The sequence below is a fragment of the Pongo abelii genome, chromosome 4 (genome assembly GCF_028885655.2).
Source record: "Pongo abelii isolate AG06213 chromosome 4, NHGRI_mPonAbe1-v2.0_pri, whole genome shotgun sequence".
Taxonomy (NCBI): domain Eukaryota; kingdom Metazoa; phylum Chordata; class Mammalia; order Primates; family Hominidae; genus Pongo; species Pongo abelii.
In genome coordinates, this window is record NC_071989.2 from 124,509,163 (window position 1) to 124,521,177 (window position 12,015).

At 39.3% G+C, this 12,015-nt stretch overlaps 1 protein-coding gene across 1 annotated transcript in view; it reads left to right on the plus strand.

Moving 5' to 3' along the window:
* Positions 1-12,015, plus strand: part of COMMD10 (COMM domain containing 10) — a 362,273-nt gene that overhangs the window by 280,347 nt on the left and 69,911 nt on the right. The gene's annotated exons all lie outside the window — the stretch shown is intronic.

Sequence of the window (12,015 nt, forward strand, 5' to 3'; positions counted from 1 at the left end):
GTGAAGGTTGGCAACATGGACAGGGAGGGAGAAATGGAGATAATACTTGCCTTATAGAACTGTTGCAAATACGAGAGAGAATTTTATGTAATGTGGCCAGTAGAATGTCTGGTGAAGATGATGATGATGATAATGATGATGATGATGATGATGATGATGATGATGATGATGATCATTGCCAGAAGAACAAGAGTTAAAGGGGAAGCATTGGTAATGTCAGAAGAGGCACTCATTTGGGAATCAAAATGTTCTCAAGTCTCTTCCTGGCTCTACTATTAACTAGCTGTTAGGCCCACCTTTCTTCTGTGGGCCATGTATAAAAGGAAAGAGATAACATCAGTGATTGTCCAGTAGGAGGTGGCAGAGTGGTCATGTGTCAAATACATGTGATAATTTCCTAAAGCACTTTTTCAAAACATGTGTATTTGGGGTCCCCCAATAGGTCAAATTTCATTTTCTGGGGGTAAGGACCCAGGAAGTACATTTCAAAAAAGTTTTTCAGGTAATTTAATAAATGCTCCCTCCACCCTCAGCCCATTTTTTTTTTCCTTCAGGAAACTGCTTGCCAAGAAGCTAGTCTTTTCCCTCCCAATGTCATCACTCAGAAAATGATAGTGAGAAAGACATGGTTTGTCCATCAGAGCTGGGTCAGAGCATTTATCAGAAGCGACCAGATGGCCTGAAGTCTTCCCTCAGTGGGTGGATGGCCAAAGGGCAAGTAGCAATATTTTTACAGCTTCATTCTTTGGGCATTTCCCCCATGCAAATGCATAAGAATGAGAAATAAGTCAGCACAATGCAGGGATTTTTTTGTTTGTTTAATGTCAGATCACATCATTTGCTGCTGCACAGCCAACCATTGGCTTGCTTTGAGGAAGGTGGCTCCTTGGGGAGAAGGGGATCTGAGAGAAGCACAGCAAGACCGGGGCAGAAGTGGGGAGTGAAACCAGCACACAGAGCGCAGACCAGTGTCTTACTCATCCCTGTATCCCCATCACCTAGGAAGGTGTGCAACTCATAGTGAGAACTTGACAAATATTTGTTAAACTGAAATCTAAGGAAAAGCAGCACCAGAACAAAAATGACAGCAATTTAGAGGAATTCACTGGTTTTCAACTGCTGAAAAGAGAACAGCTGCAAGAAAACTATTGTATGCTGAGCCAAACTAGCATTAAAGTTGAAGGGCAAAATAAAATCACTGACATGCAAGGACTGGAAAGATTACCAACCACAGACCCTCTCTAAGCAGATACACTCGAGAATTTCTAGCAAAAGAAAAAATGAAGCTAAGAAAGTGGTTGATAAGTAACAAGAAAGTGTTAAACAAACTTGTAAAATTATAAGTTAAATCTAAAAAGTTGTTGATAGCACAATGTAAAAAATAATAGAACTAAACTAAAACTAAAATCTCAAATGATCTTAACATAGTGGCTTTGGAATGGGGGGATAGGATATGGGGAAAGTGAAAGTAGCCTAATTTGGAATTGTGTCAAATCAATAGGTAACTATCCAGGGAGAGTATAGAGATGTTGACTAATACCAGATATTCATAGAAAAATATATGCTTAAATGTGTGTTAAAATTTAAGGATAATCACCAAGAAAAAATAAAAATAAGATGTATAATGTCCAATGTTCTCGAGAAAAAATTCAAAGTATTTTAATGTAAACAAATGGTAAAAAGGGAAGACTAACAACTTTTCTTAAGACTAGGATAGATGGGCCGGGTGCGGTGGCTCACGCCTGTAATACCAGCACTTTGGGAGGCTGAGGCAGGCAAATCACCTGAGGTTGGGAGTTCGAGACCAGCCTGACTAACATGGAGAAGCCCCGTCTCTACTAAAAATACAAATTAGCAGGGCGGGTGGCACATCCCTGTAATCCCAGCTGCTCAGAAGGCTGAGGCAGGAGAATCGCTTGAACCCGGGAGGCGGAGGTTGCGGTGAGCTGAGATCGCACCACTGCACTCCAGCCTAAGCAACAAGAGCGAAACTCTGTCTCAAAAAAAAAAAAAAAAAATTAGGATAGATGGAAAACATAAAATAAGATTGTGGAAATACATCCAATTATATTAGTAATTACAATATATGTAAATGGGTTAAATTTGTATGACTATTTGACAAAAACATTAGGCTTTACCACTAGAAGGTAAGCTCTATGAGATCTCAGATCATGTTTTATATTCTCTTTTTCTGTCATTGTCATATCATATACATCATATATCATACAATGATGAGAGAGATAATACAAGAAGTATCTTATTGTGGTTTTAATTTGCATTTCCTGATGACTAGGAAATATTAATATTTATATTGTATATATTTGTATATATTTATATTCATATTTGGCCAATGCATTTATAAAAAGTTGAATATCAATATTGAAACATTGATAGTAAAATAATATTAAGTATTCAACTCCTTTTTATAATTTTTTTTGAGACAAAGTCTGTGCCACTCAGACTGGAGTGCAGTGATGCGATCTCAGCTCACTACAACCTCTGCCTCCTAAATTCAAGCGATTTTCCTGGCCTCAGCCTCCAGAGTACCTGGGATTATAGGCACCCGCCACCACACCCAGCTAATTTTTGTGTTCTTAGTAGAGATGAGGTTGGGCCGTGTTGGCCAGGCTGGTCTCGAGCTCCTGACCTCAAGTGATCCACCTACCTCAGCCTCCCAAACTACTGGGATTACAGGCATGAGCCACCGTGCCCAGCTCCCTTTTTGTAAATTTATTGTCCAATCAAATATCTACTTTTGTGAAGTACTTGTTTAAATTTAGATTATTTTATAACAGGTTGTTATTTCCTAGATACGTCTACCAGGAAATTTTAACACAGATTTCTAAATAACTTCTGGGTTAAAAAGGAAATCTTACTGAGATTAAAAACAATTTGGGACTAAATGAAAATGTGAGCACAGCACTTGAAAAAAAACTACACTCAGAGGTTGTATACAAAATTATACTCAGAGGGCATTTTATAGCTTTAAACATCCTAATTTGACAATGAGAAAGGTTTGTAAAAATGCATTAAACTTATGTATTAAGAAGCTAGTGACAAATAATAAGGTAATCCCTCACCAAAAAAATAGAAAGAATACATAAACATACGAAATGCAGGAATTAATGGAGTAAAAGCAAAAAAGAAAAATTGATCAAGGCTGCAGTTATGAAAAAGGAGGACATGCACAAAACAACATTAGAAATAAGAAAGGAGACTAAGATCCTGTTAGGAGATTCAAAACGTTAAAAGATATCATGTTCAATTTCATTACAATCAATTTGAAAATCTACATTAAAAAATGGATGCTTTTCTAGTAAATATAAATTGTAACCCTGATTGAAAAGATGTAATTACAGAAACATTACAAAGTTAATCAAAGCTAGCCAGAAGGCTCAGATCACCAATGACAGATAATTTGGGGGCTGTATCACTTCTTTCAGAAAACAGAGTAAAATGAGAAGCTTCTCTGCTCATCTATGAGGATTGCATAACCATATCCCAAGACTGAACAAAGGATAATGTGGGAAAAGAAAACTGTAGATCAATCACATTCCTGAACAAAGGTACACAAATCCTAAATAAAACATTAGCAAATTAAATTCTTTTGTATATTAAAAGAATAATACATCTTAATTAAGTAGGGCTTATCCTTGGAATGCCAGCATTTTTCAACATTAGGAAATCTATCAATGTAATTCATTTGATCAAGAATTAAGAAGATAAAATCATCACATCATTCTGATAGATTTAGAAGAAAATTTTAATGAATTAAAGACCCATTAATGATTAGAAAACTTAAAATAGAACTCAAAATGAAAACAGCTTTATTTTAATAAAGGAAAGAAACCCTATGCAAATATCATACTCAATGGTGAATCACCAGTTCGAAATCAGAAACAAAGACAATAAGGACACACTAGTATTGCTCAAAATCCTCACTAATGGTATAAAATAATAAAAAGAAATAAAACATAAATGTTGAATGACCAAACTGTTTTTACTTGCAGACGTGATAATTTTCTATTTAGAAAATCCATGCAAATCAACTGAAAAATGATTTCAACTAATAAGGGAATTCAGTAAGTTGGCCAGACACTATACCCAATTAATAAGCAATTGTGAAAATGTCATGAGGAAAAAAGATGACATTTACAAACTGTAAGCTACCCAGGAATAAACTTAATAAAAAAATATGTAAGACCTACATGGAAATAAATCAGAAATGATTTTCTAAAGATTTAAGGACACCTAAAGCAGAATTACTTAGGTATCAATGTACTTAGGAATTCTATCTGGGTGAAATTGGTCCACATTGTAATATACAACCATTGACTTCCTATGAAGACCACGAGTTTACTTTTCCTCTTATAAATTTGCCAGAATCTAAAGTAACAATTCCATCTACCTGTCAAAATTAGATATTTTTTACTTTAGCCCCTTATCCTGATGATCCAAGCTGTTGTATTTTTATTTGTTTTGATTTGATTTGCTAGGTTTTGTAGAACTGAAAGATGTCCCTCAAGATGTCCTCTAACCAAGTAGTCACTGGTCAGTTACAGCATGTCATACAATTGTTCTAGTTTCTAGAAAGAAAGAAAGTATGCTGGAAGGGTGAAGACAGCTCTTGGCTGGTCTTTAGGCAGCAGGGAAATACAGATTGGCTACAATATGACTTGGTAATGCCAATGATCCTGGGAACCATGGATTTAATGCTATCAAAGAATACAGGGGGTTTAAAGGAACCCCTATTCTCTGGTTATGCTGAGATAATTGTCTCAGCATCTCTTGTGGACCGTGTGTGCATTTTCTCTATTACAAAGGCAGGCTGGCACTGAGAAATGCAGCTATCAAGCTCTCATGGTTTATATGTATGTGCCATATATTTGAACCTAGCCTTGCAGACTAATCAGGGCCTAATTATCATGTCAGAGCTGGGAACTCCAAGATATCAGGACAGGAGATTTTGGGAGTCCATTTTCACAAGAGGCTTTGAAATTTTGGGAAAGAAACAGTCAAAGAGACTTTGATGTTTATGGCACTTGGAACACTGAGAATCATGCAACTGAATACAGAGAGAGAAGATGAATACCGATCCCAAACTTTGAAGTTTAAGTGTTAGAATAGACAAGTTTCCCGATAAGTTAGTGGCTTATCTTGAGTCAGGAGGAAGTCACAAAGACATGCACCTTTTTAAGGCTGGGATGACTTGAAAAAATCGTGGTAAAATAAGGCACTCTAACACCATAACTCCGGATTCCAGGAGGAAACTACCAAGTATGTGGTTGTAGGATTGCTGCTTTATGCTTGCTTCTTCATTTGTTGGTTCGTCCAGGGAATAGTGATGGCATGTCTACCCGGTTCCAGTCCTTAAAGCACAGTTCAGGCTGATAAGTCTAGAAATAACGTCCTACCAGGAACAGTTACAGCTCCTTTGGTGATTTGTCCATGTCTGCTAACCACATTTCTCTACACAGATAATGGAGACTGTATAGCTAAGGTGATCTTCAGTTGAGGATAGGAGGCCAGGACCTCATTCTTGTTCATTGCCCTTCTCCCAGTTCCACTCCTACCCTGAGAGTGAAGCAGGAAAACACCTGCCCACCTCAGGCTCATTTTGAATGTGGCAGATGACAGGCAACAGCAGTAACAGTAGTAGGTAGATTTCTGGTTTTAGAACAAAAAACAACAAAATATCCTGTTTGACTAAGCTGGAAGGAAGCTGGCGAGCTCTGGAACAGGTGGGATGTTAATTATCCTTCTTTATACTCAATGAACTGGGTTTTTGTGTTCTGCTCCACGAATCCCACATCTCCTACCTGGTTTGGTGTAGTGAACAGCCCTGTCTGACACCTAGGCAAGGTTTTTTTTTGGAACACCAGCAAGCCAGGCACTGTTTCTGCTCCATTTCAGGTTTTGCATCTGATCTCAAGTTCACTGTTTAGCTTTTCCTTCAGTCAAGTTAGGATAATGACATGTATTGTCTTTGCTTGAAGATACTTTGCATCCTGTGGGGAAGGAGGCTGAATAAGTTAGTTTCAAAATATGATGAACAGGTCCATGCAACAAACGGAGGAGCCCATTATTCAGCTGTCCAGATTACTTTTAGGTAAAAGAGAAACCACAGCCACAATCTCTCAAGTGGAGACTTTAAAGCAATAACATCCAAGCACTTAGACAGATATTTTAAAACCACAATTTAAAATTATAATCATATTAAAAAAACAACAGGTTTGGCAGTAATGAGTTTTTTTTTGTTTTGTTTTGTTTTGTTTTCAGAATTCTTATTTTGCATACGACCCTTAATGCACCTGCTTCATCTTCTCTTTGGAATATAAATTGTCAGATTATTCATGGGTTTTTGACATAAAGTTCATTTGGCTCTGGCCACCTTGGAAAAGGGAGACTTGTTTAATTTTTTTATTCTTTTAAGTTCTACATGCTCTCTGGGGCATTTGGAAAGGGTGGTTGAGTAGAATTCGGTATATTTGTAAGACTTTAAAAAATTAAACATTATAGGATGAAAAGGAAGGCCACAAAAAGGAAATACTGTTTGCATAAAATTGACGTTCCTGACTTTGCCAAATTTTGTTCCAGAGGTTAATAACCTTCTGTTTCAAAACAGGAAAGAAGCTGAATCACAGGGAGTCACCTCCACATGGGCTTTGCTAGATAATTATTCAGCTGACAGTTTAGAGAGCTTTATAAACCCTGCTTCATAGTCTCTGAAGACTGAATTCATTATGTCTTAAACCAAAAAAAAAAAAAAATCTCATTGGGATTTTCAGATCTTCATACTTTGTTTAAATATGTGGTTTACCTGTTTAAAGACTTGGCAAAGAGGATTAAAAAAAATGCCTTTCTTAACAGTTACATCTCAGACTTTAATTATTCCTATTTTTGATCTTCTAGCTGTAGATCTAGAATTAAACAGTTTTCCTTTAATGTGGGTAGCTGCTTTAAAAAAAAGAAAGCGTTTTTCAACTTGTAGACTTAAATTTTTTTGTCTGTATGAACAGCTTGGGTGGAGAGAGAAAAGAAAGTGCCAATTTATGGCCTTTTGTTTTACTGGGAAGCTGATGGGTAACTTTTTGGAAATGTCTGGAGTATCTTGTGCTATACAGACTGGGAAAGGCATGAGGAGTGCTCCGAGTTGCCCATGTCTCTCACCAGAGCTTTACATGAAGATGGACTTTGCTCCCAAGAGGCTGTGTGGACCGGGAGGACTGGGGTCTGATAAGGAGAGGGTATTGTGTGGTGCTTATAAGTTTTACCTAAGTGGCAAAAAAGACAATTTTACCTTACAGAACTCTTTCAACTCAACTCCCTTGTTGTTGTAGCTTTAAAAAGATAGCTGTTGAAGGGAAATATTTTAAAAGCCCAAAGCAGTCTCCTAGGCACCAGCCATATTTAGGGAGAATTAAGAACATAGCAGAGCTGCCCTTTTCCTTGGGTGATATTGGTGGGGTTGGCATATATGAGTATTTAGATTTCTTATAGTTAAGTTTATATCTGTTTGTAAAATGTGAATATGTGTTTCTCTCTGTGTGGGGAAGGGTGGATATACAGAAATGTGAGTAAACAGATAGTTCCAGAAAAAGAGGAACTGTCCCAAGAACAGGAAGGATGGAGCCACTCTAGGATCACAATAAATAGGCAGGAAGAGAGTCCAACTGTGTGTTGCAAGATGATGGATTAACTCAATGTCCTGAGCAAAGAGCTGACTGGCCATTCTCTATCCCCTCTCTTTTGAAAGATGAAACCCCTGAAGAACCCTGCTAATTATGAGATGTCACTCAGGCAAAAGGAAGCAATAATAAAAGAGTCAACACATATGCTGCTAACTGTAATCCAGACACTGTTATGAGTGCTTTACCTGAATAAATTCATTGAATCCTTGCAACATCCCTATTAAGGAAGAGTGATTTTTACCCTCATTTTACAGATGTGGACACTGAGACAAGTGGTAGAGCAGCATTTTAGCTCAGATAGTCTAAGACCAGGGTCCATGCTATTAATGACTACAAATCTAATAGTAAGAAAAAATTAAGTAAACAGCAAGTCAAGGTGGGAAATGCTGTGACAAGACTCGAAGGACATCAGACGGAGCAGAGGAAGTCCCACAGAAGGAACTGGAGATATTCAAGAGACAAGGAGACTTTCTCTGTGTGGTGCCAGAACCAGAATCCCTACCGAGTCAGTCCCTGCCAGATTCCAGCTGGATGTGGCCTCTCTCTAGGGGCAAGAGACAGCCAGTGGGAATCATGGGAAAGTAGTTCCTTCTCTTTTGGCTCCAACTCACTCCCAGCCTGACTACATGTGTGCAACTGGGACATGTACCCCGTGCCGGTGTTGGATTTGGAGTCTCTCAGGTACTGTCCATGGTGCAAGTTGAAGATAGGTCCTAGGAGAGGTTGAGCTGCCTGCTTATGGTTGCCATTGATGAGGAGATACCAAATGGTTAACAGACTTCCTACCTAAGCAATCAGGTCTGTGGAGAGAAGCGCAGTGAACCCAGTAGCAACAAATACTTACCTACAGAACACTGTCCCCATCATGACCCTAGGAAGGCTTTTACCTTCTTCTCCTTATAAAGAAGGACATGTAGGCTTGGAGAGGTTCAACAGCTTACCCACAGTTCTGCAGCTGCCAAACAACAGAGCCAGAATGAATGAATCATGACTGCTCCCTTGATCCGCCTAGTTCACCCACAGGTGCCACACTAAGACCCAGGGTATTCTTCTTTACATGACATTATACAACTCCTTCTTTTCTTATTAAGCTTGGGTGCATTGGACTGCCCAAACCCTAACTAAAAGTTATTTTATGTTTCACATGGAACACTAATGAACATAGGTGTGTTTAAAATTATCAGAGCTTTGAGGAAGGTGGCAAAAATGACTCATTTCTCACCTCTATCTACAAATGGCAGGGGTGGTACTTTGGGGCTTTGGAGTGAACTGAAATCACAAGTGCAAAATTCAGAGGTGTTGGCTTACAACCAGGGAACTGGTTCATGCCCACTCCAAACCAGAAAGTTCCACAGACCCTACTCCTTCTCACAGATGAGACATGTAGGTCAAATCAAAACTTAGCTCTGGTGTTACCTTGTTCTCATGGGAGAATTTCAGGGGGCAGATAAAGCAGGGGTTTTAGGATCCTTGGGATACAACATAAGCGAGAACTACACATTACTAAATACTTTCTACATGCCTTTTCCTTGGCATGAATTATCTCATTGAATTTGTACACCACACTTAGGAAGTGAAGACTTTTCATAGGCCCATTTTATAGATGAGGAGACTAAAGTTAAAGTAGATGAAGTAACTTATTCAAGTTATGTGACCCCAGAGCTTAAGAAGGTAACTGTTAGAAATATTCTGTCTTCCACTTTGATTACGTTTGTGATGGCTAATACTGAGTGTCAACTTGATTGGATTGAAGGATGCAAAGTATTGATCATGGGTGTGTCTGTGAGGGTGTTGCCAGAGGAGATTAACATTTAAGTGAGTGGGCTGGGAAAGGCAGACCCACCCTTAATCTGGGTGGGCCCCATCTAATCCACCTGTCAGCATGGCCAGGATATAAGCAGGCAGAAAAACATGAAAAGGCTAGACTGGCCTAGGCTTCCACCTACATCTTCCTCCTGGGCTGGTTGCTTCCTGCCGTTGAACATCAGACTCCACATTCTTCAGCTTTGGGTCTTGGACTGGCTTCCTTGCTCCTTAGCTTGCAGATGGCCTACTGTGGGACCTTGTGATCATGTGAGTTAATACTACTTAATGAACTCCCATATATATATATACACTCATGCAATCATATGTATATATATTTATATATATCATAAATCATATATAATCATATATGTTTATATAAATCATATATATATTTATGACTGTGCGAGTGTATATATATGGATACATATATACATGTACATATATATATCCTACTAGTTCTGTCCCTCTAGAGCACCCTGACTAATACAACGTTACATTACATGTACCTGTTACACTGGATGGAGTACTTGTGGTCTGTGGTCTAAAGGGAAACCTGATTCTGCCCTGTTTCTCAGGCTCTTGAACCTTGGCCTCTGAGGCCGTGGGAGTCCTGAAGAGGGAGCTCACTCAGCCCCAAGAGGAAGGAAGAACCTCATCATTTCCCCAAATGGAGCCTCCCACTTCCTCACCTCCAAATGGATTTGGAAGAACTCCTGGGTTTGTTTGGCTTGGAATTAAGGGTCTGAAAGATAGAAAATGATTTTGGGGCTGTATAATTTCGAGTCTGGTCAGGGGGTCCCCACTGTGGGTAGAATATATTTTTAAAGGCCAAGTCTGACTGACTGGGTGGAACCTTCAATTCTTTCTGTGGCTAAAGGAAAAGCTTTGTGAGCTAGAACTAACCACGCAGGAATATGATGTCAGGTGCAGTTTCCCCCACAGGGCAAAATTGTAATGCAGAACATGGGATTCAGTCAAATACATCCACTTCTACAACTTGCCTGGAATTCAGGGCTAAACATTAAGACAAGCAGCCTCTAAGTTTTCTCTCCAAATCATGGTACAGCATTTTGGAAGTGAGCTAATCTTTAGAGACAGATCATTTTATCCATTTTACAACTGAGGAGGATACTGAGATGTGGGGGCTTTTCCAGGGTCATTCCTTGAGTGACAGGTCTGGGACTTGAACCCATGTCTCTTAACTCCCTTGTCCAAATCCCAACAGTTGCGTCTGTCCAATGGCTCACTCATGCCTTTGAGTGTTTGATGCTCTCGCCTAGCTCAGGGACATTGGGCAAATCCATCCTCATAGTCTCTCTTCTCAGAAGAGAATATGATGTTCGGGCTGTTGTGTAGGCTTAAAAAATGATTAGTGTCTCATAGGTGGGCGTTGAAACATCCAGTTCCCTGCTTCCATGAAAATAAAACAGAAACTTCTCTTGTTGCAAATCTTTCCAAAAATGTGCAGCCACATCCGTGCCTTAGTAAGTAGAGTTTAATGAGCATAACATTTTCACATTATTCAAGGTGCACAATACCTCAAGGTCATCATCCTAGAGGTCTCTGTGTGCAGCTTATAAGTCATAACCTAGTTTGACATTTTTAATTGAGTTATTTGTCATTTGATTTTTTTGTGTTTATAAAAGTAGAAAGTAAAATATCTGGTTAATTGAGAGGTATGGGTTTGTTAAATCCTTCTGATTAGTTGAGGTCTTTTCACAGTATATGGACTGCTCAATCTTTGTCCTACCAGCCTCCTCAAACAAGTTGCAAAGAATATTTAATGACATAGACTTTTTGATATTTATAAAAATACTGTGCATTCTCCTTAGCCGAGGGCATGTCCATTGTAAATCAAACAGGAAAAAGATAAAACACCTAAGAGACTGACACCTAGCCTAGAATATGAATCTACCTGACTCTCCAGCATGATCTCATCTTTTGTCAGGTTCTGAGAGGCTGACGGAATCAGGCAGAAAAGGATTTTGACCTCTTCCCAGGCCGGGTCTGCTGTGGTGCCCAGTGTTGCTGGCCCTGCCCAGGAGACCTGCGAGCTGCCTGGCATTACTTCAGTTTCTCAAGTTTCCATATGGACAGCAGTTCCAGTGGGAGGGATCGGACACCTGTCTTTCTCCCTCACAGGCAATCGGGTTCCTCAGTCTGTAGAAAGGCACTGCCTCTAGCTCCCTGTATCCTCCTCTCTGTGCCCGGTGATTGTCTCATAAATCAGAGCTTTTGTCTTCCTTCCTTTAATCAAATAGAACAGCAACAATTAAATGTATTCTTAATGTAATCACTCTTTTCTTGTTAGGCCCCGGGAAACAAGTCTCCTTAAGATGTCTGTTATTGTTTTTCCAGGCTTGTTTTCAGGGAAGGGACAGAGGCCTTTTCAAGCTAGGTTAAGTAAAGGGGAATTCATGTTGAGATGGATGTGGAGCAATGAAAAAGGCCAGAGCCTCCTGGGAATCCTAGAACAGAAAGCAAGGTATAGCTGGGTCACCTGCAATTAGAAGAGAAG